Here is a 7500-nt window from a genome sequence, read left to right as displayed (position 1 = left end):
TCTAGTGTCTGACAGAGTTGGCACCACTTTTTGAGAGAGATTTATCATGTTGTGTAAAAAAAAACCAGGGCCACAGTTCTCCAACTCTAGCACAGCCTCACTGATGGGGGGGATGGTATGTCTAGCCATGTCTCATCCATCGATATTTCACTTTAAGCAGTGTCATCTTCACCCATTCCCCTTGCTCATGCTTCTCGTGTATTGTCTCCCAAGATTAGTACATTCTATAGATTTTTATATTGATGTATGTATATTTTTATATTGATGTATGTAGTATCTCCAATGAGCACAAGCTTAGTAAGACAGCGGCTGTTCCAAAGAGTGGAATATCTGCAGACTACAGTGACTGCAGGCTAATTTCTATTTTCCCTGTGCTCTCCAAGGTTGCAGGAATAACCAATTTTAAACCAATATGATAATTATTTTTAAATCAATATGTTAAGTGTGGAATCTACAAGATTGTTTGTTAAATGACAGTCAACATGTATATAGGAAGCACTTAGGTATTTGCGATGCTCTTTCAGACATGCCATGCCAATTGCAGGGGAACCTTGTTAAGGATTTTGAGTGCTTAGTAATTCAAACAGATTTTAGCGCCGCTTCCAATTTCATAAATCATAAGTCATTTGTTTAGAAATGTCTGATTCTTGGAATGGGTGAGTGTTTTAGGATTACCTCAAAATTTCCTTACATGAAGGCAACAGTGACATTCTGTTGGTGAGATTTTTAACGAACCAAATTGTAAGCAGTGCTACATAGCAGAGTTCTTGGTCCACAGTTATTTTTTGTATACACAAAAGATATGGTTGTTGGTCTGGAAAATAATACAGTTCAGTTTGGCGACAATGCACAACATTTGAGGGTGTAGTAAAGTCTCCACTTATTAGGACTGTAGCTGCCATAAGCCTCAATCAGTGCCTGAACTGGATCAGTGAATGGTTTAGTCAGTGGACTATGATGCTGACCGTCATTAAAATGAAAACACTATTGATCTGCAGATCTTGTACAGATTTTCCACCCCAAAATGTGTTTGAAGCTTTATAAATATTTAAGTGTAGTTTTGGAATCACATCTTACTTTTGAGAAACATCTAATGAAAGTTTCAGAAAACGAAGCAGGAAAGTTCGCAATTATTTGTAAGGCCTCATATATTTATAACAGTGACCCTTCCTTTACTAGAATACTGCTCTCCGGTGTGGATGCCTGCTTCTGCCAGTGAATTACCTCATTTAGACAAAGTGATTCGTGGTGGTAGCCTTCTGTATTCTAATATTAGCAGTTATGACTTGGACCATCGAAGGACAGTCTTTTATTTGTCACTTTTCCTAAGTTGTATTAACAGATATCTTTCACATTCATAATTGATCACTGATCTCCTTTTCCTGATGAAAGTAACCAGATTTGCTGAACAGCAGCACCAATATGTAGCAAAAGTGATACACTGTCGAACTTCTCTATTCCTTAGGTTCTTTATTTCTCACAATTTTGGACTGTGGAATAGCTTCCCTGAGGATGACATACAATTGGAACTCAGAAGCTGAAGGAAAGATGTAATGCACTACTATCCTAATACAATTCTTCTTATATTTTATTAATTTAAATACATATTTATTTATTTATTTGTAAATTTGTTAACTGATCCCTTCTTTCCTTATTGCCCTAATGCATTACTATCATAATACAATTCTCCTTATATATTTCAATAATTTAAATACATTTTTATTGATTCATTTGTTAATTTGTTAACTGATCCCTTCTTTCCGTATTTTCCATTACCTTCTATTACTTCTTTTGAATGAACACCATATTCTTTGGACACTTTAATTTCAAATTAATGGCACACAAGGGAATAATAAGAAACTCTGGGGCACTGGAATGAAACTGTAACTGGTGAAGCCAAACCAGATAAAATGATATATTTGGCCTTGGTATGAAAATTCTGTAAAGAAAAATTGAGTAAAAAGTAAATATATATATCTGATAAGTAATTAGACTACCAAGTTGAACAGACAATGATTTGTTATACCAAACGTTCGAAAGATTTAGAAGAGCAAAGGAATTCAAGTGAATTTACAAGACATCGATTCTGAATGGGATGCATGGATATTCTTGAACAAACATGAAGGCTCTGAAGTGAGCAGATTAATATAGTGAAAATAAGTAGTCCTGAAGTTCCAATGCACCCTGTTGCAGAATTCCTAAATAGCTTGCAGGTTGCAAACAGAAGACTGGTGTACAAAATACATGCAATCCCCGGCTTACGACAGGTTCGGCTTACAACATTACGAGGTTACAATGCTTTCCAATTATGTTTATCAGAAATTATTTCCAGGTTTACAACACATGTTACAGGGTTACGGCGCCTACAACGCTGATCTGGCAGAAGAAATATGACTCCAAAAATTCAAAATAATCAATATTTACAGTTTTTTTTATGAAAAGTGCAACAAGAATGCAGTTTACATAGCTTTTAATGCACCCAAATCATTAAAAGTAAGGTTTTCTTAAGAATTTTGACGATGTTCCGGCTTACAACGATTTTCAGCTTACAACGCATCTCAAGAACAGAACCCCATAACCCCTTCGTAACCCTGGACTGCCTGTACAGTCCCCGGGTTACAACGGGGGTTCCGTTCATAAGCCGAAAATCGTTGTAAGCCGGAACATTGTCAAATTCCTAAGAAAACCTTACTTTTAATGCTTTGGGTGCATTGAAAACTATGTAAACTGCATTCTTATTGCATTTTTCAAAAAAAAAACCTTCAAATATTGATTATTTTGCATATTTGGGGTCATATTTCTTCTGCTAGATCAGCATTGTAGGTGTCGTAACCCTGGAACATGCACCATAACCCTGTAAATAATTTCTGATGAATATAATTGAAAAGCGCCTTAACCTCAGAACGTTGTAATCTGTAAGCCGAACCCATCCTAACCCGGGGACTGCCTGTATAATGAAAATAGAATGTCCTTGCAAAATTCCTGAAAGATACCTTTACAGAAAGTAACACAAGACAAACCAGAAAACTAGAACTACTATTTTAGATTCTGCATAAACCTAGCAAAGAAAGCAGGGAGCATTCAATCTGGAGACATTACCCAAGTCAAGAACACACTCTTATTGTTCATGCTGAAACAATGACTCAGGCATACTCGCTAACTAGCATGAAAATAAATGAGACCATAATGGTAGAGATACACCTTGGAATTTTGCTAATGGTTGCCCAAAAAATGACAAGTTGTCACAATATATTATTGTGGGATATCCTAGAAAGCTTTCAAGTAAGGCAGAAAAAATAAAAAACCAGAACATTAAATAAAAAAAAATCTAGGACAAAACCCATATGGTATAATATTAAAACAAAATACTAACCCCGATTCAATAAGCTCCCTAAGTGGAGCCATCAAGAAAACCAAATAAAAAAGTGTGTCATCATCAAATAGTGGCACAGGGCTTTAAAGCTTAAAGCATAATCTATTTTAGAAACATGGCTTGTCTCTGTCCACAAAACTTTCACTGCTGTCTTCAGCAGCAATCCTTTAAGGCATACAACTTCTCTGCCTAAATTAGTAGAGAGCACATTTGGAGCTGATTTAGTGGGAGAACACATCTGGAGAACAAAAAAATTAATAAATAACTCACTAACAGGGTTCTAGCCACCAGTGGTCCCGTATATTGCATTAAAAAAAAAACAGGACTCACTCTCTTCCCGACATCATAACTGAACCATTTGTTTTGGAGAAATAATGAATACCTTAAATCACTTTTAAACCTTCCCTAAAAGACAGGAGGCCATGGCGTGAGGGTGGTAGACTAAAAAGAAAAAAATATATAATAAAATAAAATCAAATTTACAACCTAAAACATACAACTGAGAACTGGGTGAACTGAATCTCAGTTGGTCAAAACTAACTTGGCAAGTTTGGCTTTTTACAGGTTACATAAACTGAGAAAATGAGATGAATCTCTCATCCATGGGGTCTTGCAAATTTATAATTTTCAATTCTGTACTTTGGTGGAACTTTCATGTCTTTAAGAAACAAATATGGGTAAAAGCAAGTGCACAACTCATAGGTAAAAGGAACTTGGATATAAAAGGTACTGCATCGATTTACACAATTTTAAACTACCTTGTTCAACAGCTGGCCCAGCTTGCAATGCAAGATACTCCTTATATCAAAAGGTGAATGGTTGTATCCCCACAGGAACAAATGACCTTTCATAGTATACAAATATTTATTAAGTTACTGGCTCAAGTAACTGCACATCAAACATACATACTTACTTACTATGACTGGTTAGTAAACAACTATCTTAATGGGAAAGACCTACTCAAAATCCACCTAAACCAGTGGAACATACTCCTATAAAATCCTGTCCTAAATAAGGCAGTTTACAAAAAATAAATTAGTGAAAATTTTTTTCTTGAGAGAACTCTAGACTCCTTTAACTTCCGCATAAAGAAGCATAAATTGTTCACACGAACCAGTGTATTCCAAAAAAATAAAAGGCAAACCCCGTAGATGTGCAGTTCCCTGCTGAAACAACACTTCTGGCATTAAGCAAAAAGTTACAAGGAAAGCTATAAACATTATAAAACAAGCAGTTCTGCAAAATGATAATGTTATGGACAAAAACAAAAAGAATAAAAAAAAAAGATAAAAGAGAATCACGGCATAATTATATCCATGGCAAAAGCTCAAAATGGTCTCGATAAATAGTTTGGAAATATATATTTTTTTTTTTTTTGGAAAATTCATTCTTGAATCTGTCTACTCTGAGAAAGTATGGAAATCTTCCTACATTGCATTAAAAATAGGAAAACATTTCTCATAAATATCCAATGGAAAAAACTATTCTCAATTTCAAATTGTCTGTGCGCTAAGATTTCCCTTGCTCTGACATAAAATAATAAATCCTCAGGATATTAAACCTATGAGGACTGGACTGGAAGATGTGTCAGAAAAATGACCCATCTACCCTTGGTGAATATACAATCCTCTACGAAATGTTACAGAATCTCCCAGAAAAACTGAATGACTTTTTTATCATCATTAAAATCTGGGAAACAGGGATTCTACCATAGAGATACACACACTAGATCCAGTTCAAAACATAATTTTTTTTTTTTTTACCTAGAAAAAACATATGATATAACTTGGTATTTTGGCTTTTTAAAAAAAGTGAATGAGTATAAAAGGAAATCTGATAAGATCTATACTTTCTTTTTTAAACCCGAGAAACTTTAGGGCAAAGTTTGCTAATTATGTATCTTATCTCTTTGTGTAAAAGGTGTCCTGAATTAATCTTTTCACTGTTTCTATTAACAGTATTTGGGAAAGTGTACCTAGTACCTCCACCAGAAAAAGGCTTCTTATTTGTTGATGGCCTGGCATTACACTGTACAAGGTTATGATGCAGTATATGCATGTTAATATGCAGACCTATTAATGCATTAAATAAGTGGGCAGATGAACACATTTAGGCTGCCATCCAGTTTTGTGCACATATAAATAATGGAACTATAGCAATTCTTGATCTAAATGGAAATAATTTATGTTATGCTAAAGAAATAAACTTTTAGGGATGACTTTTGATGTAAACTACACTAACCTGGGAGGTGAAATTAGAAAAAATGATTAAATATCTTTAAATTTACACCTGGTTTTAACCGAGTATGCCATCAAAGTATCTCCAGACTTGACATTAGCTTCCAAGTATATTTCTTTGCTTCCAAACTAAAAGGGAATCTTAGATTCTGACCAAGAATCCATTTTCAAATTCCTTGAAACAGAACATACAAAGATCCTTACGCAGTTTATTCACAAAACATACATAGTCTATTCCAGAAACATACACTTGCAGTAAAAACACAGAAAAAAAGGATTACCTGGGGAAAACAATGAGATAAATTTTAAGAAAGTTAAACTCTTACAAAAATGAAAAGAAAGTTTTAACTAATGGATCAAAATCTCAAGAGGAAGTGGGTTGTGTAGTAATGTAGAGTCATATATTGCTAAACTACCAGACTACACCACTACTTTTACTGCAGTAACAACAGACATCTAATACAAAAATTTCAAAAACTTTATTTATTTAGTGATTCAAGAAGTATCTTGGAACTACTGAAAAAGTCAAAATCTCTTAACCCCATTAAGCATAATTCTATTCAATTTTGTTGCATTTGCCACTCACCCAGGAATACATGGAAATGGGATAGCTGACAAGGACTCTATAGATGTGTGTGCAAAATGGTGACTAAAAAGAGTTGTATACTATGATCTGTGAAGAATCATTAAAACTAAGATCCATTAAAACTGTTATTCTTGGTACAGACTGGCTATAACACTCACAGAAGGTTGAGGTCAATCTGACCAGCCTCAAGATTAAGCATACTTGACAGAACCATAATTTCATTTTGGGAGAGTCTGCTGTCAGCTGAACTCTTCTGGTTCGCAGCTCTTCACATGACAATTTAGATGGTAATTCTACTTGAAAAAGTTTAGATGACAATGTAGATATAAATAACTTTATGGGCTGCCCATGAAAGTCCAAGATTGTTTTATGTAACTGGATACATTTAAATCCCCTGGTTTTTAAAAAGAAAATTGTAAATTCAAAAGTGCTGGAATAAACCTTCATAGTTTATGGCATTAGGCCTTAAGGCCTAATTCTCAAAATCAATCAGTCAGTACCATGATACTGAAAAAAATATGGTTCCAGAGGGAGGCAGGCCATGCAATTTAATTCTGATGAGGAATTGCCAAGGAAATTGACTGTAAATAGTGAAGTGCTACTAGGAAAAGTTGTTTCACTTTTGCTGTTTGCCCTTCTAGTACGTCAATGGAAGAGAAGTTTTAGTGTGTAGTATGGGAGGAAACTGGGACGTTAGAGTGCATATGCTGATGATGCTGTTTTAGTCAGTAAACACCAAGCTTTACAAAGCTTGCCTAATAGAATGCATCATGTACGTATCTAGAGTTCGTACTCAAAATAAATCTTAAGACAAATGAAATAATGAGGACAGTATGCACAAAAGGAAGAAATAACATTCGATGGAAAAAGGATTATGTGGTTAAATTTTGCAAATATTGAGAAACAATGATATCCAGTAAAGGTTCTACCTAGATTGACTTTAGTGAAGGTTGAATATGATTTGGAAATCAAATAGATTATAAATGCTTACAAAAGTAGATCATAGTACACTGGACTGGACTGATCAGTGTGTGCCGAGATGGGAATCATTATCACACATAAGAGCATTTTGTCTCTTGGTGTGGTAAAAAGGGAAAAATGATCTAGGATTTCTTTTTATGTACTTCACAAGGGTCTGAGAATGACCCAATAATCCTATTGTTGACATTATGGTCTCTTTCAGTATCAAAAAATCTCTAGAGATTTCAGTGTCTGCTCAATTAGGAGTTTAATGAGTTTAAACTATAAAGCTGAGTGATAACCTTCCTCACCAAGCATAAAGTACCTGTATACCTTGTAACAAT

General features: G+C 34.6%; 1 protein-coding gene across 5 annotated transcripts in view; it reads right to left on the bottom strand.

The window, feature by feature from the left end:
• The window catches only part of LOC135216507 (protein mono-ADP-ribosyltransferase PARP12-like), a 376362-nt gene that overhangs the window by 244366 nt on the left and 124496 nt on the right, over positions 1–7500 (bottom strand). The window lies entirely within an intron of this gene.

This window comes from Macrobrachium nipponense, chromosome 19 (genome assembly GCF_015104395.2).
Source record: "Macrobrachium nipponense isolate FS-2020 chromosome 19, ASM1510439v2, whole genome shotgun sequence".
NCBI classification, from domain to species: Eukaryota; Metazoa; Arthropoda; class Malacostraca; order Decapoda; family Palaemonidae; genus Macrobrachium; species Macrobrachium nipponense.
This window is presented reverse-complemented; position numbering and strand designations above follow the sequence as displayed.